This window comes from Lonchura striata, chromosome 11 (genome assembly GCF_050655825.1).
Source record: "Lonchura striata isolate lonStrDom1 chromosome 11, ASM5065582v1, whole genome shotgun sequence".
NCBI lineage: Eukaryota > Metazoa > Chordata > Aves > Passeriformes > Estrildidae > Lonchura > Lonchura striata.
In genome coordinates this window covers 25,064,239-25,089,316 of record NC_140713.1, presented here as the reverse complement: position 1 = coordinate 25,089,316, position 25,078 = coordinate 25,064,239, and the positions used below count along the sequence as shown (strand labels likewise).

General features: G+C 50.6%; 1 long non-coding RNA gene across 1 annotated transcript in view; it reads right to left on the bottom strand.

The window, feature by feature from the left end:
• Positions 1-357: 357 nt before the first annotated feature.
• LOC144247072 (uncharacterized) overlaps positions 358-25,078 on the bottom strand; it is a 278,729-nt gene continuing 254,008 nt past the window's right edge. Inside the window, exon 4 of the long non-coding RNA XR_014957769.1 lies at positions 358-7,926. This is a non-coding gene — a long non-coding RNA (uncharacterized LOC144247072). The remainder of the gene's footprint in view (positions 7,927-25,078) is intronic.

The following is a 25,078-nucleotide window of genomic DNA, read 5'->3' as shown; positions in this document are numbered from 1 at the left end:
GCACCGTGCTCACACCCACGGGCTGTGCTCACACCCACAGGGCTGTGCTCACACCCACAGGGCCATGCTCACACCCACAGCACCGTGCTCACACCCCCGGGGCTGTGCTCACACCCACGGGCTGTGCAGGGGGGCCCGGGGCACAGGGAGGAGCGGGCTGCACTGCCCAGGAGCTGTCCAAGAACACCCTGCTGGCTGCTCTGGCCAGCAGCACCTCGGGCAGCCCTGGGCCGGGCAACGAGCTCGGCACTGCACGGCCGCCCGGTCTGGCCGGTGTTGCAGACGCCCCACAGACCCCTCAGCAGCCCTCGGGATCGCCATTGGATCTCCATAATACTTGAGGCTGACCTCAAGTATTAGAAAGGAGCTGAATACTGAATGATCCCAATGCTGTGTCTGTTGACACCTTCGGTATGTGTCTTTCCCCAGAAAGACGGCGAACCAGAGATGAGGTGGAAGAGACACAAGAAGGGCACTCCTGCAGTAGGAGTGAGGTTGACCATGCCAGGAGCAAACTGGGTGAATGTCCCTAGCTACACATGTGTTCCACACACCCCACAGGCGGTCAGATGATGGGTGGGCAGGTGGGAGGTGGCTCCTGCGCACAGGCTCAGGATGCTCTCACGATGGTCTGACTCCGGCCTTCAGAGAATCTTAAAGCACCATGATCATCCCCAGCTCCTGACCAGGGCAGACCTGTCCACAGGGAGATGGGAAGAGTCCTGGATGAAGAGCTCTAACCTGGCTCTCCATCCACACAAACCAAACACACACAGGTCCGCACTAGAGAACAGGGTTTTTTTGCAATCCAAGGCTCTTCTACATTCAAACAGCTTTTCTGTCTTCTTCGTGTCCTTCTTATTGCCCTTTATTTTCATCTCTGGCTCCCTTTCTTACAAATACATGGATTAGAAAGTAAATCCTGAAAATGATGACTAAACCCAGCCATCTCTCCATACGGAAACACTTTCCCACCTTCTTAAACCTTTTTGGAGGCACGAGGGAAAATAACCCTTGTATTTATGCAAATTTCAAAGTGGCGTGTGATGATGGAAACAAAACAGTGCTGGAGCGCAGCCAAGGCATGGCACCGACGGGGCCTCTCAGCTGCTCGCCTCCCGATTCTTCGGGGGAAGCAGCTGTAGAGAAATGAAAATACAGAAGCCCCCGCACACACCCGCCACCGCCCGCGCGCATTCCAGCACCCGTCACCTCGGAGGCGGCAGGATGCGGGCTCTGGCCAGGCGCTGCCTGCAGCCTGGAGCACCCTGTCGTCCCCCACAAGCCTCCCTGTCCCGCTGTTCCCGATTCCCCTTTCAGGAATTTACAAACATTTTCCGCAGATCAATATCTGTATTGATTATTCATTGTGAGCGAGTCGTGTGTCTTTGGTGATCCAACCTGGCAGAGTGAGCAGCCAAAGGCTGCAGCAGATACAGGGGGGGAAAAAAGGAGAAAAAAGCCCTACAGAAGGCGAGAGAGACCCAGATCTGGCTGGGTTTGCTGCTGCCAGCAATGGAGATGGATGGAGAGGAAGGAAGAAAATGGGAATGGCATGAAAAGGAATGAAGAGATGAGAGAGGCGAGGAGAAAAAGCGAGAGCAGGAAAAACAAAGTCACCGCTGGAGAACTGGTGCCGGGGCATGCCGGCAGCCTGGAGAGATTCCAACCTTGTCCTCGCCCTTCTGCACAGAGATGCGATGGACTTACTGCTTCGGGAGCGAAAAGTGACTCACGGTTTTGGTATCTGCTACGTAAGAGCTTTGGGGGGATTCCTTGGCTGGCTGACAGAAAGGGAAGAAAGCAGCAGCAGTGAGGTAAAGCGCGATCCCTTCCTCCTGCCTTCCTGGGAATACGCGTCGCCCGGGCTGGCTGGAGCAGCTCGCTGCTCGCTTATGATATGCAAAAGGAGAATAATTAAAAGCGCCAGCATCACTTGCAAAGTGAGTAAACACAAAGCCTTTCAAAACATGCTCTTCAGCTAATGAGAAGCTGTAATTTCTTATACTTAAAGGCAAAAAAGACCCTGATGAGGCTCGGCGGAGTGTGCGCGCGCGCCTGCGTGTGTGTGCATGTGTTTGTAGATATGAGAGAATCAGTTAATTGTTGATGATGTTTAGAAAAGGGATTATGAGAAAAGACACTGAAATGATGACAGGGAACATCTTGGATCAGAGCCAGAGAAATAAAATAATCAAGGACAATCAAGCCTGCAGCTCCGGAGAAAGCGCCGACTGTTCTGCCAGGGACTTGGAAGGAATTTCCCCGCGCTGCCGAGCTGCAGCTGGAATACGTGCTTGGCACCAGGAGAGAGAACTGCAAGGAGCAGTTTGCTTGGAGCATGAGACCACAGAAGAGAGAACTATGGAGCTCTGCTATAATTCAGAGGGTAAACAGCTTTGTCTGCTTATGTGTCAGGTGGAGACTTGATTTTGTCCACATCTGACCTGCCCTGAAAACACCAACTTCTGAAATCCCCTGGCTGAAGCCGGAGCTGAGGATTCTCCAGACGCCTCTCCAGAACTACTGTGACGTTATGAAAACAAAGGAAAGGGAGCTAGAGGAATTAAGTTCTCCTGTGGCTGCAGGACCTGATGGACCTGACCATGGAAACTGTCTCTGGAATCGACTCCTTCCTTAATCCTGGAAATCAGAACCCCTTGCTCCAGCTGGGGATTGCAGCTCACAAGCACACAGGAAAGGTGGCGGTCATCGGGAATACCAGGAGCAAGCTTTCCTTCCAACCTGGGCATCTACCTGCTGTCCCAAACGGATGGATTTTAATAAATGTTGGCTTTCTCTTGGGCTGAGGTTGGGTGGGCAGAGAGAATAAAGGGAAATTTAAACCATCCTGTGACTGCTGTGTTGTCAGTGAGCTACAGCAGTGCCGTCCCTTTGTTTTGGATGCTCAACTCCGTCTGACTTCATTGTTGCTGGATTTTGGCACGTTACACTCTGGGCTTCTCCAGCAGCAGAAACACATGGTCTATTAAAGTGGGAATCTTTGGGGACGCGGAGGCAGAGGAAGGAGCCAATCATACGTGGCTTTTGCACATTGCCTGTTTTCCAGCTTTGCGGAAAGCTTTCCGGATGGTGCGGACGGCAGGTACGCGTGTGCCCAGCAGGGCGGAGGGCAGCGGGGCGCGGAGGGGCCGGGGCGCTGGCGGAGCCGGGATGTGCCACGGCCGCGGGGCTGCCAGGCTGACTCCCCTGCCTTCCCTGCCTTCCCTTCCTTCCCTTCCCCGCGGCCGGCTGCCGAGCTGCTCAGACCTGAGCGGAATGTTAAACGCCGCCGGCAGATTAGCATAGCGAGCAGCGCTGCCCGGGCGGCGGCAGCCCGGCAGCCGCGGCCACGCGGGGCACAGCCTGTCACAGCGCAGCCCGCTCCTTTGTCACAGCCTTTTCATCTCTGGTTTGCCTTTTGTTTCCCAATCGGACCCTAGAAATTCATTAACAGCAATGAAAGACGGGGATGCAAAAACCCATAATGAAAACAAATGATCTATTTAAACGCTGCTGGGGCTGAAAGGAGGGGGTTCGTGGCGCCGGGAGTAGAGGAGAAGGAAATCCTGCCACCTGGAAAATGCCTGGACATGCGTGTCCTTCCCCGTGCCAAGGCTCCAAGGAAACAGCTACTACAAAGCCGGTGGTGTGTGTAAAGATGTTGTAGCATTGTCTTTATAGAGCCTCAAACAAATACCAGCGACTGGTCAGAAGGAGAGGTCGGTGCTCATTGTCCCTGCTCCGGCTGCCGGTAATGCCGGAATTCCCCTCTGGTACTCGATGGGCTTTAATTGGAAACAACTTGCAGTGCCCGTGAAGATTTAAAATCACTTGACTTTTAAAATCACTCGAGTTGGCTCACACGGGTCCTCTGCCCTGGCCCAGCAGTGTCCTCCAGCAGCAGCCCTGACGGGAAGGTGTGGTGGCCACAGGGGACAGCACGGACCGGGCTCCGCCACGGTCCTGGACCTGGCCCCAGGATGCTGGACCTGACACCGGGGCTCTTCAGGTGTCCTCCTCTCCTGTGTTATTTCTTAAACAGATTATTTCACAAATGATACCGTCCCTTAAAGTGTCACATGGTTGTGAGAATAAAAAGATTTAATCCAAGCATGGCCTTTTTATCAGAATTGACCGAATAAGAGAAAAACTGAAATAATCTATGTTGTATGATTTCTATTTGTAAATGATGTGTGTGGGTTTTAAATATCACAGAGGCACAACTTATGTATTTGTCAACAGGATTTTTAGGCAAATCTGAATGTCCTCTGCCCCCAGAGCTCCATGCCCAGGCTGAGTGTGCTCATCTGTGGGGTCACACGCACAGCCAGGGACACCCTTCCCTGCCCCCGACATGGCATCCCCAAAAATGTGTCACTGGCACAGCTCTCTGAGCTCCAAAAGTCTGTAATTTGTACCTCTGGGAAGCAAAAATGTAATCAGGGAAAAGGGAAATGGGCTGCAGCTCCTTTGTCACTGTGTACCCAGCTCTTACACTGGCTGGGTCCATGGGCAAAGGCTCCAGGGTCTGTGTCCTGTGAGGTATCCCACGGCTTCCAGCTGACTTCATCAGCTAAGAATCACAGACAGACAGCAGAAAGATTTTATCTGTTGCAGGAATTGAAGAAGATCTCTCAACACCTGCCACACGTCCACATTTTTCAGCAAGGAAAACAACAACAAACTCTTGTCAGAGGAAACCTCTCCAATTTGTATCTGGTAAAGACATGCTGTATAATCTTACTCTAATGGACTTCAATCTATCTCCACAGTTAGATAAACAAATCAAATCCCTTAAGAACCTTCAAAATTTATCCTAAAACTTCCACCAGTCCTTATCATTAAAGCTTTAATTGTAAAGGAGCAAATAATGGTGAAATCACAGAATTAAATAATGGTTTGGGTTGGAAGTGACCTCAAAGCTCATCCAGTGCCGCCCCATGTCCTGTGGGCAGGGACACCTCCCACTGTCCCAGGTGCTCCCAGCCCTGTCCAGCCTGGCCTTGGGCACTGCCAGGGATCCAGGGGCAGCCACGGCTGCTCTGGGCACCTGTGCCAGGGCCAAATGTTTGAGATGTGCTCAGGTTCCTGCTGACCGTGGCTGGACTGTTGAGGTGGTGTCAATGGGATTTGGAGCTGCTGAAATAAAACCACATTTTCACGGCAGCTTCTGAAAGAGCCTTGTGCTAGTTAAAAATTATTTTGGAAAATTACATGAGAACTGTCTCTCATATGCCAGCATATCACTCAGGTGATGAGCTGCAAACACATTTTTCTTGGTATTGAAATAAAATAGAGGAAAGTTACTAAAAATATGTTACATTCTTATACCAGAAGATCAAGATGTGCATTAAAAGACAGTAACAAATACCCTCTTGCACCCTGAAATACAGCCTTGGTCCCATATTCTTCCCTTCCTCTGCACTTATGGAAGAGCAATTAGCCCCTAAACAAGTAATTAAAATAATACCCCATAATTACATCTATGAAACTATCACAGAGTATGAACAAGGGCCTTTTCCTCACCAGGTTGAAATCAAAGCCTTCAGGTTAATGACCAAAAACCATTCTGACTACCATGGAGAAGAAAGTTCCTTTTTACAGGGGAAGTGAACAGAGTGTGTTCTACTGGCACAGAACCAAAATTGCTGATTTTTCTCCCTCAGCTGGTTAAGGCCTGGGGTCTCTTCTGAAAGCACATAAGCCTCAGAATATCCTGCCCTTTGGCAAGATAAAATTGTACCTACTTGTACCAGCTGTACAGATTTAAAAGTTACAATTATGCTAAACAAAAGGCAGTTTTCCCATGGACATTAGAAGAGTAATTATCCTCTGGAGGCTTTCTCCTTGTCTTCTTTCTACTTGTGTGAGGTCCTTCCACACTCACCTCATTGCTTTTCATCACCTGTGTATGTCCCTTCAACACAATTTAACCTGCAGTTTTAATTAACTGAGGTGCTCAAACCAATCACTCCAAAGCTCTCCGAGGCACTCACCACTCATCTCTTCTGTGTTACTCCTGTACCAGGTTTTCTTTGGAGTTTGTGTCACCTTCTCACAGCCCCATAGCCCCGCTCAATCTGATGAAGCTCTGAGGGTGGGCAGGAATCCATCCCACAGCACAATCCCACTTTTTCCTACCACTGCCATTAATGGAAACAGCACACAGATTGGTCCCAAAATGGAGTTTTTTTGCAGGCACTATACATTTTAAAATAAAACTTGCAATCTCCAATACAATAAAATCAGTGAGGACATCACAGTGTGAGAAAGTCACAACTGGCCAAAAGCGTTATCTCTCCAAAATCTTTCCAACTGTCCCCATGCAACCCCCTCCACTTGCTCCTGTCCCTCCTTCTCAGAGCTTTTCTGTCCTTTCTGTGCTCCATCCATTGTTCCCCCCCTCATCCTCTTATCAAAATCAAGAACACTGACCCCAGGGAAGGTGGGATTTCAGCACTGCCATTCCTCCACAAAATCTCTGGATTCAGTTTATAACACCTGAAGAACATTACTCATCCCCTCAAAGAACACCAAGTCCTGGAACATTTCCTAACTAAATTGAAAAAGTAGACTCTTTCCTCAGGATCCTCTGAGATATCGAGAGCACAAAGCAAATGAGAGTTTGCCTGTCACACAATTTGCCCAGGTTTCTGTTACATTTATAAGTCTGATGATTCTCAAGAACTTGAAGTGTGCACTTGTGTTGTAAACAAAATACTTCAGATAAAAATGTAGGAAGAGGAAAGAAGTCTTTAAAGGATAAAACCCCACCAAGAAATAAATACACAGAAAAAATCCAACTCCAATTTTTGCATTTCTCAGTTTTCCATAAAGATAGAGAACTCTGATGAGTATTTTTTGAAATCTGCCATTAATGTTTCCATTGCTACCAGTATCAAGGTTAGTTTGGCAATACCAAGTATTCCAGGGATTATGAATGACCTTATAATGACTAAGTATATACAATGTATTAAAAACAGGTACTTTCACAGTAACTCACTGAAGTCTATTTACACACAAAATAATTTTTAATGAAATTACTACACTTGGACCACAGGTATTTTTCCAGTGCCAAATCTCATGGTGGAGATACTGGTAGGAAAGAAAGGAGTATTTGTCCTATGTTCAGAAAGGTGTGTTTCCTGTCAGCACATCATTTACCATCTATTTGAGAAACTCATATTTATGAATTGTAACAGACCATCCAAATATGATTTACTTTCACCAATTCACATGGAAAATGAACCAGATCAGGAGTCTCACCCTTTCCTCATCCTTCCTTATGGCTGTTTGATTAGGACAGACGTTCAAGGGACAGTATCCTGCTAAGAAGATTAAGTCAAGGGCACTAATCACTTGGCCTGTTCTTTAATGACAGAAACTAACATTTAAGGACCACATAAATAAACAACAGAGCCCTGATGATTCTTCACCAGCCCAGACAGAGCTGCAGCCTGGCAAGGCTTTGTAGACATGTATGAAAAATACAATCTATTGGTGGCCTTGTTCAAAAAACACATTTTCACTGAAAGTAAGAGCAGCCAACACTACTGGCCAGCGAGTGAGGTGCTCAGAAACATTTCAGGCAGGTGGCATTTAAAAAAAGCCACAGCACCATGAGGAGAAGGAGGAGAGAGCAAACCCTGCAGCTCAGGGAGCACAAACCCTCAACTCTGCCTGAGAACAGCTCTGTTACATGTAATCACATCTCTCCTAATCCAGGTGATTTACATTACACATCCCAGGAGGGCCACCAACACAAAAATCACTTCTACAAGGCTTATGAAAATTAGGTCTTCCTACCTCACTGTGGAAACGTGGAGATGTTGCAGGATCTGGTGCTGATGAGCAGAGCAGGGGAGATGGTTCCTATTCAGACCAGAAAAAGTCAGTACTTTTCAGTACTCTCCAGATCAAAGCCTGCCAATAAAAGAATGGGAAGAATATAATGTATTTTGAAAGATTTAGAATAATGCAGCAAAAGAAACAGAAGTTTGGGTACAGCATAGAGTTCATTGGTATTTTTTGTGTTCAGTACCAACTCAGCCAATATTCCCAGCTGTTCCATGTCCCTGAGGGCTGACCTGTAGCACCCTTCTGACAGGTATACTTTGCCTCCTACTGCAAAGCTGCACCTCCCAGCCTTGGCTTCATAGGGAAAAGACTGTTAACTACCTGTAGGTGGCTTTGCCCACAGGAACCCCCATGCTGATCTGTGCCACAGACTGACTCGCATCAGCAAAGCCAGAAGCTCTGTGGCCTCTTCTGCTCTCACCAGTGCAGCCCAGTCTGGCTGCTCACATAGCCAGCAGGGGAGCAGAGACATCAGGAAGGAAAACAAGCAGTGAAGAGTCAGGGGAACAGCCTGATGGATGAGAGTGTTCTGCTTCCCAAGGAAAGCCCTCCTTTAGGGTGCCCAGCTTGGCACCTGGCGGGCAGCTGACCACGAGGTGTCATGCAACTGATGCCAGGAGGTTTTTGGGCCAGGAACTTTCCCGTTCCAGTGGTGGTTCTTGCTGCAGTCACACATCTGTGGCTGTCAGGAAACTATAACTAGAAATTACAGAACTCTCAGGAAATGCTGTTTGCTATTGCCCAGTTTGTTGCTGCTCTGTCTGTGCTCTGTGCCTGAAGCTGGGGCTGCCCCATGGTCCCTGGCAGTGCCCAAGGCCAGGCTGGACAGGGCTGGGAGCAGCCTGGGACAGTGGGAGGTGTCCCTGCCCTGGCAGGGGTGGGATGGGAACGTTCAGGCCCTTCCAACCCAAACCATCCTGGCATTCTATGAACACCGTGGGACACAAGCATGTGTGAGACACACCAGGGGAAAGGCCAAACCACCACACATTCAAAGCTTGGTTGAAACCAACGGAAAAAGGAAGTTATCTGAAATAAAAAAGGTACTTTCAGGAAAATGGAAGTTGTTTCCAAACAATAAAAATAGAAAAGGATATAAACCCAGCACACTTAAGTGCAAACCCACAATAAGGCAAGGCAAAACAGGGTCTGGAGAACAATCATCAGAGTTTGTAGAGCTAATAAAAGCTTCCCCAACACAAAAGCAGGAAGCCTGTCTGTCACCCAGAGCTGCTGATAGATGGGCAAGGAGTAAAGGGGGGAATTAAGAAAGATAAGGGCACAGCAGCAAAATTAAATTAATTCCTAGCACTGCCATTCACTGTGTAGGGGTCAGCAAGGTTCATATGCCAGAGCAACAAATCACCAGAGGCCGTCAGAGCTTCCTCAAGGAGCCCAAAGATGAAATTGCTGAACTTTCTTCCTTTGCATCTGAGGACTGGAAGGTGACAAATTTTTACAAAAGGCTTTAGGAGTGACCCTGGGAATGACAGACCACCAAGTCTGATTTCCAGAACAGGCAGAAGGGTAGAATACCTTGGGACTGATCAGAATTAGCAGCAATGAATAAACACACCTCAGGCAGAGCCTGGAAGACAAGAGCAGAGTCTGTATGCACAGATCCGTCATCTGATGAGGAACCAGCCCTGCTAATACAGGAGATTTGGGCTGATACAGTGGAATCTGATTTTCTAAAAGCTTTTCTAGAACATCGCTCACTAAAGGTTCTTAAAGAAACTAAACTGTCATGGAGTAAGAGGGATTAATCTTCCTGTGAATTCCCAATAAAAAGACAGGGAAAAAAGGGCACAAACACAACATTAGCAAGGGATGGAGCAGAAAGTCTGCACTGCTTCAGCTTAGTCATGAATAATTTGCAAGAGGAGAAAGCAAAGTGACACCCAGGTAATGAGGGTAACACACAGAGTTTTTCAGCAAAGTCAAGTTAAGAGAGAGGAGTTCCTGCCAAATCACCCAGAGTTCAGACTGGAGCCCCAGTGCCAGTGCCCATCTGTGTCAGGGGCCATATAATGGGATCCATTCCTCGGACTTTGGCAGGTGCTCTGAGCCTGGATTCCCCCATCTCAGAGGTGGCACTGAGATGTGACAACCATCCTTTGGCTACTACCAGGCTAGTTCCTGGTGAATACCTGACTCCATCCTCTGACTGACTGATGAAAGAAGGAAAGCTTTGCCATGGCTGTGAGAAATCAAACACCCCCACCTCAGAGGATCATCCTCCAAATCCAACTGCAAACGGGATGAAACCCCTTTCATTGTTCTGGGATGGATGCAGGTGGGCAGGGGCTGCTGAAGCTGCTCTCGACCTGCCCAGGAATGTGCCTGCAAATGGCTCACTGTCCTGCTCCCGGTGTCACCCTGGGGGCACAGGCCATGTCCCCTGGGTGGGGCATGGATGGGTGGACAGAAATGGCTCTGAAGCTGTCACAAAAGGACTGATTTCTGGAATGGGTACTGTGCTGGAAGGAACTTGTCCCTGTGCCTGGTCCTGCCAGCTCCTCTCCTGGACTCCAGAATGACATGGGAATCCCTCCTGCCCAGCTGGAGCTGGCAGAGAGCTTTCCCAGCATGGCAGAGAGCTTTCCAGCATGGCAGAGAGCTTTCCTAGCATTGCAGGGACCTTCCCCAGCATGGCAGAGAGGTTTCCCAGCATGGCAGGGACCTTCCCCAGCATGGTAGAGAGGTTTCCCAGCATGGCAGGGAGCTTTCCCAGCATGGCACAGAAGTTTCCCAGCATGGCAGGGAGCTTTCTTGGCATGGCAGGGAGCTTTCCCAGCATGGCAGGGACCTTTCCCAGCATGGCACAGAGGTTTCCCAGCATGGCAGGGAGGTTTCCCAGCAGGGCACAGAGGTTTCCCAGCACGGCAGGGAGCTTTCCCAGCAGCAGCTGCCTTGAGTGTGCCGCAGCTGAGTTCCTGCACGGCAAAGAAAGAGCGTGTGACAAAGCCCACACGGAACGAAGCCCGAGTCCCCTCGCAGCACGCAGACAAGGGGTCCCGACGCCTGCCCAGGGCGGGCAGCACCTGCCCTGGCGGCCGGGGCTCGGGCGCTGCCTTTGTCCCACCACGTGCCCACATACTGAGGCCACTTGTTCCCGTCTGATCGCAATTAGCACCGTGCCAAATTCGAGAGGATGGGCATGTCACACCCTGCCAAGAATTACAGCCACTGCCAGCCGGGGCAGCCCGAGCTGTCATTAGGCCTTTGTTTCACAAGTGAGGGCTCACGGACTCGCTCTCTTTGTCAGAAATACCCGTGGAGGCGCTGGAGGAGGCAAAGCCGCGGGCCTGGCCTAAGGATGCCGCGTGTGAGTGAGCCGGGCGAGGGGCTCTGCCCCACTCCCTGCTCCCCCACAGAACCTCAGTGGGCAGCGACCAGCGGCCCAGCGCTGACACCCGGCGCTGCATCGCTGCTGCGGAGCTGCGCAACAGAGCGCAGCACGGCCTTGGCCCAGGCAGCGCAGCGTGGCAGCAGGGACGGGTCCTCCTGCCCTCCCTGCCATCCTGCCCTCCTGCCCTCCCAGCCGTCCTGCCCTCCCTGCCCTCCTGCCCTCCTGCCCTCCCTGCCCTCCCAGCCCTCCCTGCCATCCTGCCCTCCCTGCCCTCCTGCCCTCCTGCCCTCCTGCCCTCCCTGCCCTCCCTGCCATCCTGCCCTCCTGCCAGCATTGTGAATGCCAAGATGGGAGTGGAGACAGCCCCGGCCACCACTGCCCCATGTTCCCAAGTGCCACATTCACACATTTTTTAAATCCCTCCAGGGATGGGGACTCCACCGCTGCCCTGGGCAGCTGTGCCAGGGCTGGACAGCCCTTTCCAGGAAGGAATTTCTCCCAGTACCCAACCTTACACACACTCAGGAGTTTGGCTTCTGAAGGACACTCTGCTTTCCTGAAACCAGCCTGTCTGCAGTACCCAAGGCTGTTATAACCTGTACATAAAGGCTGTTGTAAAACCTCAGTAATTCCAGCTGATTCCAAGGAGGATGTCATGAATTACTGAATTTGTCAGGTTAGCAGCATGAGAGCAAATGTTCAGACAGAACAATGCTTTACAAAATGCAATTTAACTTATTTTCTTAATTGTGGGCTGATTCTGATTTATGCTAATTCATAACAGATTATGAACTCTATTATGTAATTGGAAAAATGACCATAAAACTTTCACAGTGCTGGAGAGGCTTTTGGTTATTTGGATTTTTACACTCCATTGCTTACGAGGGCTGGCACACACGTGGCTGGGCCTGTGTCCCCATGTCCCCCCAGCACAGACCCGCCATCGATTGCAGAGCACAGCCCTGCTCCACGCAGCAAATGAAGCCATTTATTGAGCACTGGGGTTGCTCTGTGAGGGACTGGGACAGGACACAGATCCTCCACGGAGAGGCTGAGGCACATCAGGATGTCGCCAGGTGTTGTCCCAGCCCTGGAACTGTCCCAGGCCAGTCTGGACAGGACTTGGAGCACTCTGGGATAGGGGAAGGTCCCTGCCCATGGCAGGGGGTGGGACAGGATGAGCTCTGAGGTCCCTTCCAGCCCCAACCACTCTGAGATTGTATGACAAGGAGCTGCTCTGGTTGCTGGGGCTGACTGGGGCCTCTCTGGGTCACGTCCTGCTCAGCCTCCTGGCTTGGGAAGAGGATGGATGGACCAACAGCCACTGAGGCCAGAGGGGAGCGTGACACCGCCAGAATCTGGGGGAGGAGATCCCCCAGCACAGCACTGCAGCAGGACATGGAATTGTACATTTGAAATCCTGGCTGTTAAGGTTTTTTACCCTGAGTGTGCATCTGACAGGGCCTGAGCAGGAGTGAGGGGCTGGGTGAGCAGCCACGGTCCACAGGCGGCTGCTGGAGCTGTAATTGGTTTTCAATGATTGTATCTTTTCCTGTGGTACTGCTGCACATGGCTGGGTTTTGTACGATACTGAAAATCAATAAAAATGCATGAAAAACAGTTCTCCCACCCCCCTTAAAAGTTAAATAATCTTGTTAGGATTCTGGCACCGCTGTTTTAAATCAGTCAGTCTTTGTTTTTCATCCCAAGCCTGAGACTCGCTGGGCTCCCCCAGACCCTGCTGAGCAGCCAGCGCCGTGTTCCAGCCCGAGCTGACGGGCAGGAGAGCCCCTCGGACACACAGGACACCAGGTGGGGTCACCTCTGGCACCACACACACTCTGCCTTGTATGGAGGGGTAGGAGCCAGGAGGGAGATTGATTCTCCCCCCAGTTATGGGGAAGCCTGTGGCAGGAGGAGCCAGTCTCCTCATGCTGCTCTGATGTCCCTCTGCATGGCTCCTCAGGACAAATGTGCTCTGAAACTCACACCATGTCACCAAAATCACTGGCTTTTGTCTCCTGACATATACAATAAACCATGAAAGCATAGAACATTTTGGGTGGGAAGGAACCTTAAAAACCCATCTCATTCCACCCCCTGTCCCCCTACCACCCCTGGGCAGGGACACCTTCCACTACCCTGGTCTGCTCCAAGCCTCATCCAGCCTGGCACTGGGCACTGCCAGGGATCCAGGGGCAGCCACATCTGCTCTGGGCACCTGTGCCAGGGCCCCACCTCCCTCACAGGGCAGGATTCCTTCTCAATATCCCACCTATCCCTGCCTTCTGATAGTGGGAAGCCAATTTCCCTTGTCCTGGCACTCCAGGCCCTTTTCCAAAGCCCTTTCCAGATCTCTTAAGCTCCTTCAGGCACTGTAAGGGGTTCTAATGTATCCCCAGAGCCTTCTTTTCTCCAGCTGAACCTAAAGAGAATAGAAGTAGAAATAAACCCCACAACAACCTATTTACTCTCCACTCCAGATTGGGATTGGGATAGGGATGCTACAGGAGGTAAAAGCGTGATGAGATGGGAAGGGGGGAGCTCGGACAGGGCTGCTCACAGCTCCAGACCAGGAGCCCCACCTGCTGCTGCCCAACCCGGCAGCGCTGGCCGTGCCAAGGGAATGGCACAGCTGGACAAGGGGCAGGACACTCACCGACCCCCCGCACCCCAGCACGGCTCATACTGACCCCGGGGAGCCCCAGTACAGCCTCCTCCCTTTTGGATATAGGGATATGAATCCACTGCTTTGACTGACCATCCAACCTGGACCCTGAAAAGAGTGCTTCATCTTAAATGGAAACATTTCTATTCCTGAAGAAAGACCAAAAATATTTTGAATTTTATAAGAATATTTCATTTGACCCAGGCAAAACTTTTCATTTGGAGTGTGGGGTTTTTAAAAAAGTTCTGTTTTAAAAGAAAACCTTGCTAACAAAATGTAATGATTTTATTTTTTCTGCTTTTTCTAGAATATCTTCACTTTTATTCAATTTCTTCCATTTAACATAGCTTTGCAAACTTTTAAAAATGGTTTTTCTGAAAATAAATTATTTCCCTCTATGTCTGGGTCCCTGCAGCAGAGAAGCCTTTGCTCTGCAGTGAACACACACACACATCTCCAAGTTCAGTATTTTGTCACATTAGCCTGGCCCCACAGTCTGGAATTCCTCAGGAATTAAAGCCTTACATAAACACAGCATTTAACTCCATTACAATATAATAATGATTTTTAAACAACGTTGTAATAGGTTCTATAATTTTTTTTAAGTGCATATTATTGTACTGTCACGGTTTCCTTCGCCCCGTAACAGCCCAGTCAAAGCAACAGATACAAAGGTAAACACAACTGGGAAGGTACTGAGCACTACGTGGCCCCTTTCCCAGGTTTAGAACTTGCTTTTCCCAGCTGCCAGCTGCTCCACAGACAGCCCATACTAAATGTGGGACAATTTGTGTATTATTAAACAAAAATATTTTTCAGTTAAAGCAAGCATAAATTATTTATTCATTTGTATTTGCATTTAAATACTTGAAAAATATCCAAATTAACTGCTTTGAAAATTGTTCCAAAATTTCCCCCTAGGCTGTGACCTTGTGGCCAAGTCTAATCTCAAAGCAAATGGAAAGAAGGGCTCACACTGAACACTTCCAGCAGTCCTGATGTGCTTTGCCCAGAGAACCAATGCAGCCATTTGCAAACTCAGCCCAGCGCTGGGTTTGGGGCCCACCCCTGGGGTCCTGACAGGGGTTTTCCACCATCCTACCCAAGCCCAGAGCTGATGACCCAAGATTTTGTTGGCAAGGTTTTATTCATCCAACTTGGTGGCTTCCTTGAAGCTCCTGTTGGCAGCCACAGCCAGCTCAGCCTTTCATTAAAAATCCTTCCCCAGTGTTTGTGGTTGTGGTGGAAAGCACTGAGTTTCAGAAACCAGAATTCCATGGAAAGTAGGAACTACATCAGTTCTAATTACTCAATCCATGTTTTTGTCTAACCTGCACTTTAGGGAGCTCAACTCCTAGCCACGACAGGGGTTTTATTTTTATTTCCCACCCCTCTAACCCTAACCATGTACCTACCCCCAGCTCTGCACCCGACTGTGGCACCTCACGGCCCGGGCTCACATCCCAGCCTGGCCACGGGGCTCCAAAGCCAAACACCATCTGGGAGTGGTCCCCACAGCAAGCTTAGCTGCAGGCTTGTCCTTCCTTTGTCACAAATCTGCTTTCTGCAAAGAGCAGAATTACAGCACATTAATTCCTTACACCGTCCCTCACAAGGAGAACTGCTGAGAGGGAAGAGAGGAAGCCCAGGCACTGCTTTAAGCTCTCAGCCAGCTGCAAAATGTCATGAACCAGCAAGAGAGGTGATTTCCTGACAACATGTGTCCTGACTCCAGTCCCCCCAGATGAGGGGGAGCTCCTGTGCTCATGACTATTCTCCTTTCAGGAACAGAATAAAGAAAACAGATATAAAAGAGAATTCTTATGTGTGCAGAAGAGAACAATAGTCAAGAGTTTGTCTGTCAAATCTTTGGTGGAACAGACACGTAACTAAAGAAGTATCAGATAGGTTTGTTTTACTTAATATTTAAAATTAAGAACAAAATTCATTCTAAATCAAGAGAGCAGGATGGACATGGGTTTGGAGTTCCTAACCTAGAAACCAGCTCGGCACCTCACCTGAGTGCATCAGCTCTCTGAGTGTCTCTCAGAGTCTGCAGACTTCCAAGATGGGGAGTATCTCAAGATTTCACCAGTTCGACCTCTAGGTTTGGGTCATGGAATGGTCTGAAAAAGCTCACTCATCCTTGCTGGATCCCCAGGCAGGGAAGTGACCCAGCAAGCCCTGAGCATGTGGCTGTGCAGGCTCAGGAGGCAGGGCTGTGGCCCTGGGCTGTGGCCCTGGGCTGTGGCTCTGGGGCTGCCCAAATACTCATGTGTCAATTTATATAAAACAAAACCATTTACTAAGAAAAGGAGAAATATTAAAACACCTATATAAACAGCAAAAGAGGCATTCCAGCTCCCTGTATATAAGTTTTAAAACTTGAAGGCAGAAAAAATTATTAAATTCTAATCCCGAACAAATGAAGTGGCTGGTAATCTCTCTGCCACATCCTGCTTGCTTCCCGGCAGCCTTCTGAGGTACTGGACAATCCCAAAGGACATTTGCCCAGAGCAGCTGTGGCTGCCCCATCCCTGGAAGTGTCCAAGCCAGGCTGGACAGGGCTGGGAGCACCCTGGGCTAGTGGCAGGTGTCCCTGCCATGCCAGGGGGTGGAATGAGATGAGCCCTTCCCACCCAAACCAGTCTGGGATTCTGTGATTCCAGGATGAGGAGACTACCAGAGCTCCCGTTGGCTACCTTCGGCCCTTCTCACTGCAGGTTCTCTGGGTCAGAGCCCTCCTAGACCCACAAGCTCAGCTCCAATTTCTCCTCCTGGCTGAGGGGCAGCCTGTGCTCAAACACAGAAAATGAAAAGCTTTTGCCAGGAACGGCTCCATGTTGGGAGAGCGGCTGGGGTGCCAGAGGGGAGCAGCAGCCCTGCCCAGCAGTGCACACATCAGTGTAAGTTCTCACCCTTACTCCTTCCTAGAGCAGCACCAAGCAGCCCCCAGGTCCCTGCCACTTTGCCCTCCTCAGGTCATTTCTTGCTCTCTTTTTAACACTCTCTGTCTCTGTCCGTGCCTGCGGCTCCTGCGCAGCAGCGAGGGCCCAGCAGCAGCAGCAGCAGCAGCAGCAGCAGCAAGGGCCCAGCAGCAGCAGCAGCAGCAGCGGCAGCAGCAGCAGCAGCAGCGGCAGCAGCAGCAGCAGCAGCAGCAGCAGCAGCAGCAGCAGCAGCAGCAGCAGTGTCCCAGCACAAACACCCAGAGCCAAGGCGATGCTCCGGTGCCTCGCCGGCTCCGGCAGTGCAGATGTGTCTCCTGTAAATAACCCTGCGCTTTCACATGGATTATTTGGGCTTTCTGATGAAACTGCAGAAATGCCACTGCGGCGGCCGCGCGCCCAATCAGGCAGCGGCTCCCTGACCCCGGCCTCTCCACGGCACCGCTGCTACGAGCTTCAAGGGGAAAAACCCTCCTTGTCTCTCGTTAGCCCTCTTTTTATGATCTAGGATTCTGTTAATAATGACTCCGTGTTACATAAAACAGATACATTAATGTCACCAAGTCCCAAAAGTACTGAATCAAGCTGACTCCTTCAGAAAGGAAGAAAGTAATAGATATGAGCCTTAATAAGAGCACGGATCCGAAGGATGGGAAGGGCTCCACCAAATCGCTTTCTCCTTCCTATTTGAAATGGGGGATTTAAAGGGCCATGCAGCTGGAGAAGATCACAGTCGTGGCGAGATAACTGAGAACATGCCATCAAAGGGAGGAAATCAAACGTGATTTTAGGTGGTGTTGCAAAGGCACGCTCAGCCTGCTCCACCTGCTCGCTCCGCTCCCAGTTGCTAATGGGGAAAGGAGATGGAGAGGCTCAGCAGCCCCACAACCTGGCACTCACCTTTCATCTCCAGAATGAAAGTGCTGGCTTAGACCAGCAGCTTTGGAGAAATAAGTTGCCTGTACTCAGTTGAGAGAAAAAAGTGGCCAAGTCTTTGACCTATGCACAGAGCTGAGACTATTTCTACTCCTCTACAGCCGGAGCAGATGTTACAATTAAAAGCAACACCCGGCGACCATTAGTGCTTGACAAATATTAAAATAGAACAAAACCTCTAATCAGACGGATGAAAATACTTAAGTGGCAAAACTTGCCATGTCTGAAAGCTTCAGAAAAGAAAACGCAGGACAGTCTCACCAAGTCGTCTGCAATGGAACGTGACGCGGAAGACAGGCATGATCAGAATCAAACATTGGTGGTCTCACACAGATACAGGGTGCACACCTGGGTGGCAAAGTCCCTGTGAATTGTGCCCAGGGAACATGAAAATTAATTAATAAATCTGTAAGCAGTTGCAAGTAGTTTAAGGAAAAAAATATTATATGAAAAGTAAAGTTATGTTGCTGAATCTTGTTTAGCTGGGCATCCGCCAGCCAGAGACAGGGAAGGTGTTTGGATTCCCACCTTGGTGAATTTGTGAAAAAGTAAAATCCTAAGGCCAAGATGAGGCTATAAGCAGTCAGAGTGTATTTTGTAGAGTGGTACCAACACATAAGGCTGGATTTGGCAAAATGAAAAGACAAGGAGGAAACATGAGGCCTGATGGGGCCCCGGGTGGTGCTTCAGAAAGATGGAATTAAGGCAGGAAAGAGCCACCAGCCAACAGAGAATGCAATATCCAGAACGACTCAGGATTTACCTCATGCAGATACATAAGGAACAGTGGAAAATCTAAATTAATGGCAGAGGTCTGAGTGACAGACTTCTGCTTCCTCCTCTCTCGTGGCCTGCTGGGGCGGGAGCCCGCAGCAGCGGAAGGATGCCCGTGGGCAGCGGCTGTGCCCAGAGCAGTGGTCACTGAGCAAAGCCAGCAACACACACACCAGGGGAGTGGGCACTACGAGACGGGGGAAAGCAGGAAGCAGAAGGTGATTCCTCAGGAAACCTCCAGGCTCCAGCAGCACATCTCCTGCTCCCGGTTTGCACCAGGACCACCTTTCCCAGCACGGCCTGGCAGCAGCTCTACACCGGCACTCAAGCGCCATTCAGACTCATCTGTACAAACACATCCAAATTCAACTCCCCTGACAGAGATCCTCCCGGGGATTAGGTCTATTAAAATTTGTATTTTGCAATTACTTCAGTTTGCTTTGCTTCTTTTCAAGGTTTTATGCTAAATTACATGGACGGAGGGTCAAGCTTTGTTTAAAGATCTGTTTTTTCTGGGTTGTGCCATTGTTGGAACAAATTTTAAATCATGTGATACAATCACCTTTTTGATTGATAGGGTCACTTTTAACCAGCCTATCTGTGTTTAATAGAGCAAAATCTGGCTCAATCTACTAATTTAACATAAATAAAAAATATTACATATCAGCTACTTTTCCTAATGCCCTACTTACTATAAAATGCTCAAACTGGGAGGAGGTTTGTGTTTATGCAGCTCACCATGACACAGCAGGCATCACCACTTTTGAGGAGAAAAAGCTACATCTGTGTGTTCATTCCAAATTCACAGAGCGGCTGTAGCAGTTCTGATCTCAGAGTGGTATGAGAATTCATTTGTGAACAACCAAAAGTATAATGTAAGTGCTAGGTGTGATTATTTCAAGCACTAACTATCTCATGATGATGGCAGATAGGAGTTAGACAGCAATGAGACCAAAACTGTGGTTATTTAATTATTGCATAGACAATACCAGCCCTCAAAGCATGCCAGGCATTTTCCAGATCAGAGGAAAGTGTGATCCCTGCTCTGAGAGTGCCTAATCTAAAAAGTCAAAGATGAAAAGAGAGAAAAGAACTCTGGATACAAAGGAATCTATGTAGTGACAGGTCCTAGCTTGTTATTTTAATTAAAAATATGCTAAATCCTTCTTTTTGCCTCTTTCAGCCCTCTCATCCTGGCTCTAAGCTTCAATTCCTGTGTCCACATAACCTCCCTAATCATCCACTGCTCTCCACATAAAGGAGCTCTTTGGAGCTGTGTCAGTCTGGGACCAGGGTGCGTGGCAGAGGGTGACACTGAGCATGGTGACAGATCCCAAAGACTGGAAATCCAACAGATCCGGCCCAAATGTGCTTCCAGAGAGCCAGGCACGTCCTGCCAACAGGGGCCTGGAATTCAGAGGCTTCTTGTGATTTACAGGGAGTAAAATGAAGAAAAGTCCCCAACAGTTGCTCCCTTGCACCTGCATCTCGGCACAGCTTGCAAAGGGCATCCACTGCCCTAAACCTGCCCCAGAGGACTATCAAATCCCCTGAGCCCAAGACATAAAAACCTACTTATCAATGATTACAGAGTGAGCCAGCGGTGCCACGCTAGTTTAAATCCTGTCCGAGGGTTTTACCGGGGCTCAGAGGTCCCACTGCCACCATTGTGTTGGCACGTCCCCTGGCGCTGCCGCCTGTGCCCCACTCCCTGGCCCCTGGAGCCCACTGGATATTCCTTCAGATGTCTAACAAGCATTGAACACAACGGAGGTTTAGAGAGAGGCAGAAATCGATACAGCAGCTTCCAGCAGGCACGCTGAGGGATTAGCTGTCCCACGGAACAGCACCGGCGGCTCAGTGGCAGAGTCATGACTCCGAATAGAGCGCGAGGTTTATGAGGCTGGGAGCAGCCTCCGGCCCTGATAACCTCCAGCTGGCTGGAGGACAAGTCGGCTGTGGAAAGGAGCACCCTTCACATCCCTGCTCCAGCACCAGCAGAAGCAGCTCCCTCGGCAGTGGGCACTGGCCCCAGAGGTCACTCTGAGTGCCGCCCGGCCATCGGCGCTTCCCACACCTCCCCTGCAGCCGAGTGACAAATTTCGGCTCTGGAGCTTGAAAGGGAACAACCCAGAAAGGCGGTGGACTTCCCCTTCCTGGAAGTGTGCAAGGTCAGGCTGGGCAGGGCTTGGAGCAGCCTGGGATAGGGGAAGGGTAGGAGGTGGAACGGAATGAGCTTTAAGGTCCCTTCCAACCCAAACCATTGCATGATTCCAACCTAACAGCAGCAAATGGCCGGCAAGGCAATGGCACAGGGTGAAGGCAATGAGATAAATCCTGGGAAACTGCTGGAAAAAACATGGAAAACTGCATGGCTTGTTACCATCACCAAAGAAGGCACCACAAAGCTCTAATAATAAGATACAGGATCCTGTGCCACTGACAACAAGTTCCTCTATCTTCAGAAGTCTGAATCTTTGGGAGTTCTGCAAGAAGCAATGGCAGGGTTAGGAAAACCACCCAGAGAACAGTTGCTATTAGCTTAGCTAACATCATCTGATTTTATGTGGGTTTATGAACTGAATACTTGCTGCTCCCAACTGCTCTCATGTTTACTATGGTCAGTGTGCTGGAACTCCGAAAACTGAAAGATGAGAGTTTTCTTTAACTGTCAAAAATTGTGAGAAAACAGGGGCTCCAGAGGAGAGGAAGGGGGAACCAATGTCCAGAAGGCCTGCAAGAATTAATGAGGTTTTGGTACTATAGTTGTATAGTTTGAGAGGTCTTTAATGACCTCTGAGATCCAACACTTCTGGTTTGCCACCCTGCAGGTTTCTGAGAACCCAAGTGTAAATGTGCAGCCCCTCACTCCTAGAGCCTACACAACCAGGAACTTCCTCACTGGGAGAGTCAGGACTCCTCATTTGCCCCAGGATCCGTGGTGGAAGCCGTGCTGCCGCCCGCCGGGCCCTTCTGAGGCTGCCCAGCGGGGCAGAAAGGTGCGGCCGCGGGTCCCGGCAGGGGAACGGGCAGGGTCCCCGCTCAGGCTCGGGCTGTGTCCCCGCACAGGGACGGGCTGTGTCCCCGCACAGGGACGGGCTGTGTCCCCCCAGGGGCTCGGGCTGTGTCCCCCCACGGGCTCGGGCTGTGTCCCCGCACAGGGACGGGCAGTGTCCCCGCACAAGGACGGGCAGTGTCCCCTCACAAGGACAGGCTGTGTCCCCGCACAGGGACGGGCTGTGTCCCCCCACGGGCTCGGGCTGTGTCCCCGCACAGGGACAGGCTGTGTCCCCGCACAAGGACGGGCAGTGTCCCCACACAAGGACAGGCTGTGTCCCCGCACAAGGACAGGCCGTGTCCCCACACAAGGACGGGCTGTGTCCCCACACAAGGACAGGCTGTGTCCCCGCACAGGGACGGGCTGTGTCCCCCCACGGGCTCGGGCTGTGTCCCCGCACAAGGACAGGCTGTGTCCCCGCACAGGGACGGGCAGTGTCCCCCCTGGGGCTCGGGCTGTGTCCCCGCACAAGGACAGGCTGTGTCCCCCCAGGGGCTCGGGCTGTGTCCCCGCACAAGGACGGGCTGTGTCCCCGCACAGGGACGGGCTGTGTCCCCCCAGGGGCTCGGGCTGTGTCCCCGCACAAGGACGGGCTGTGTCCCCGCACAGGGACGGGCTGTGTCCCCCCAGGGGCTCGGGCTGTGTCCCCGCACAGGGACGGGCCGTGTCCCCCCAGGGGCTCGGGCTGTGTCCCCGCACAGGGACGGGCAGTGTCCCCGCACAAGGACGGGCTGTGTCCCCGCACAGGGACGGGCCGTGTCCCCCCAGGGGCTCGGGCTGTGCCCCCGCTCAGGCTCGGCGGCCCTGCCCGCCCGCAGCGGCCCCGGCTCCCGCGCCGCGCTCTGACCCCGCGGCGCACAGCGCCGTAAATCTGCTGCACCTGATGGGAGATGGGCTTTTTAGGATCTCTCCGGGTGCTTTGAGGTAGCACTTCCATGAACTCCGTGCCACAATAAATAACGCTACCTGCAATATGTCTTAGGGAACGTGGCAGCAGCCGCTGTCCTGCCATGAATTTTTATTCTTTTGCCGTCTGGAAGATAGATTCCAGATACAGCATTTCCCCGCACTTAGTGTCAAATCTCTTTACCCCTTTGCCCCGACAGAATGACAGGGACCACAAATAAAATAAAAGAATAAAAAGAAGCATAGGAAAAATGGCCTGAGAGCAGAGGGAAAGCACTAAACTCCCCTCCCTCTGCAGCTGAGCAGCTTCAGATCTGACAGCAGTGACTAAGACAGGGGCAGTTGGAATGGGAAAAGGCAATTTTTGTACGCTGCCAATGAAATTTCTGCAGGAGGATTCCACAGCAAGGAGTGCAGAGATGAAATTTCTCTGAAGAATATAATGTATGCAACAGTGGACAACAGTAGAGAATATGAAAAAATGGGTTTGTGTGCCAGCCCAAACAGCTGTGCCAAGGATGGGGAAATGAAGTACTGACCCAACAAAGGGATTTTTAAAGATAAAACCTTTTTCATTATAAAGAAAAGGGTCACATGCAATGACTAACAAAATGGTCTAAATATTTGCAAACCTTGATCTGTAGATCTGATACCAAGGCCGGAGCGCAAAGCACAAATGATGTAACAATTACCAACAGGAATACTGGGGGGAAATGCAGGAAGCTGGCAGGAGAATGCTGCCCGGTGCACTGGGATTGCTGAGAGCCCGCACAGGGCGGCCCCTGGTGCGGAGCAGGGCTGGAGGGGCAGAGCCCCGTGGAGCAGCTGGACACGCTGCGGGCCAGGCTGCCGTGCTGGCCGGGGGAGCCCGGGCGGGCCGGGAGGAGCCCTGCAATCCCAGAGAGGCCAAGGGCCAGCCTGCAGCAGGGCAGCAGCACGGCCGGGCCCCGGCACCCGCAGGGCTCCTGCACAGGTGCCACGGGGCTGACCCGGGCCAGAAGCGCCCTGGCACAGGCTGAGGGACAGGGGCAGCCGACCCCACCTGTGTCCTCTGTCAGCACTGCCGGGGCTGGGCTGGAGCCCAGCTCTGGGCTCCCCAGCGCAGGACAGATGTTCAGGCTGGACAGGACCACGTCCGGAGGTGCCTTCCAGCCTCAGGAGTCTGGGACCAAGCCCAGGACCAAGCTTTGCTTTCTGGCTGCCACACATCAGCAACTGAGCAAACCACCCATAGGACTCACTTAAAAAAATCCCAAACGCAGGCAGGTAGAATATTATTAGTTGTACAGTTCCTTTGGGACTGTGAGAAATATCTGCTCAAACAACAGGATAACAGCTGGAAAAACTCTAGAAAAAGTAAACAGCTCCAACTAGCCGGGAGTTAATAGTGCACAGGGCTTTTTTCCTCTCAGTTTCCCTCTTCCAGTTCAATTCCTTATTGAAAACCAACATCATGGCTCTTTTCCGCTTTGAATATCTGGGCTGCAGTGCAATCTTGTCTGAATTTGAAGACATTATTTTACTTTCTTCCTTTACTCTGATGAAATTACCAAATTGCATGTCCCTGACATCTGAAAGATATTAGGGTCAGCCTCCCATTAATACACACATCCAGTTACCACACATAGAATGGCAAAGACCTCATTGTTCTGCCACCATGGGCCAGTGTTCAGGTGAAGCCAGAATCCATGGATGCCCCATTAAATGTCCCTTTCAGCAGGTATGAGCCCAGTTCACATCAAAAAGAAAGACCCAGTGGTTGAAACACAGCTACACAGCTGCCCTAATATCTATCCTCTTCCTATTTCCACTTCTCAAACTGAACTTTAAACACTGGAACTAAGACTTTGCAAAACATATATTTTACTGGACAACAGCTGCACAAAACCAGCCCCCTGAAGATGTCAAATGACACTTTTGCCATACAGCAGAGAAGTGAGGAGATTTACAGGGTCATTGACAAATGCACGTATTGATTGAGTATTAAAGTGTCTTGTGATTAATACAGCCTTCGAAGTAATTAGTGCAGAAGATCTCTTCTATCTCCCCATGTTTAAATAATGTATCTGTGAACATGCAGACCCCCTGTCAATCACTCCGGCTGAGGCCAAACAGCATCTCACCTGATAACTCATTTGGAAACTGGGCTTCCGGCCTGTTCCATCTTTCAAAACCAGCAGCTCTTCCCTAATTGCCTGGGGTGACCTATATTTAGAGCCTTGCAGTTCACTGGGGGGATAGAGAGCAAGGAAAAATGCTAAAGCACCTTATTCCTACAACGGCACAAAAACCCAGGAGAAATTCAGAGGCAATGAATGGAAATGGCCTGATAGGAGGGGAAAACCCCAGCTGCAGCTGGCAGTCCTGGTGTCCCTGTCCCAGCTCTTGGTGCCCCCCAGAACAGCCTAAATCCCACCTGAACCGAGGTCACCAACAGGAAGATCAGGCTGCCAGCAGTTCCTACAGCTGCATCTGAGTGTTCCTAGAGCAAGCTGGCACTTACTGCTGCCCTGGATCCAGGATGGAAACATTCTGCTTGAAATGTCCCTTTAGGAGAAGATCAGCTTGACACCTTCTGA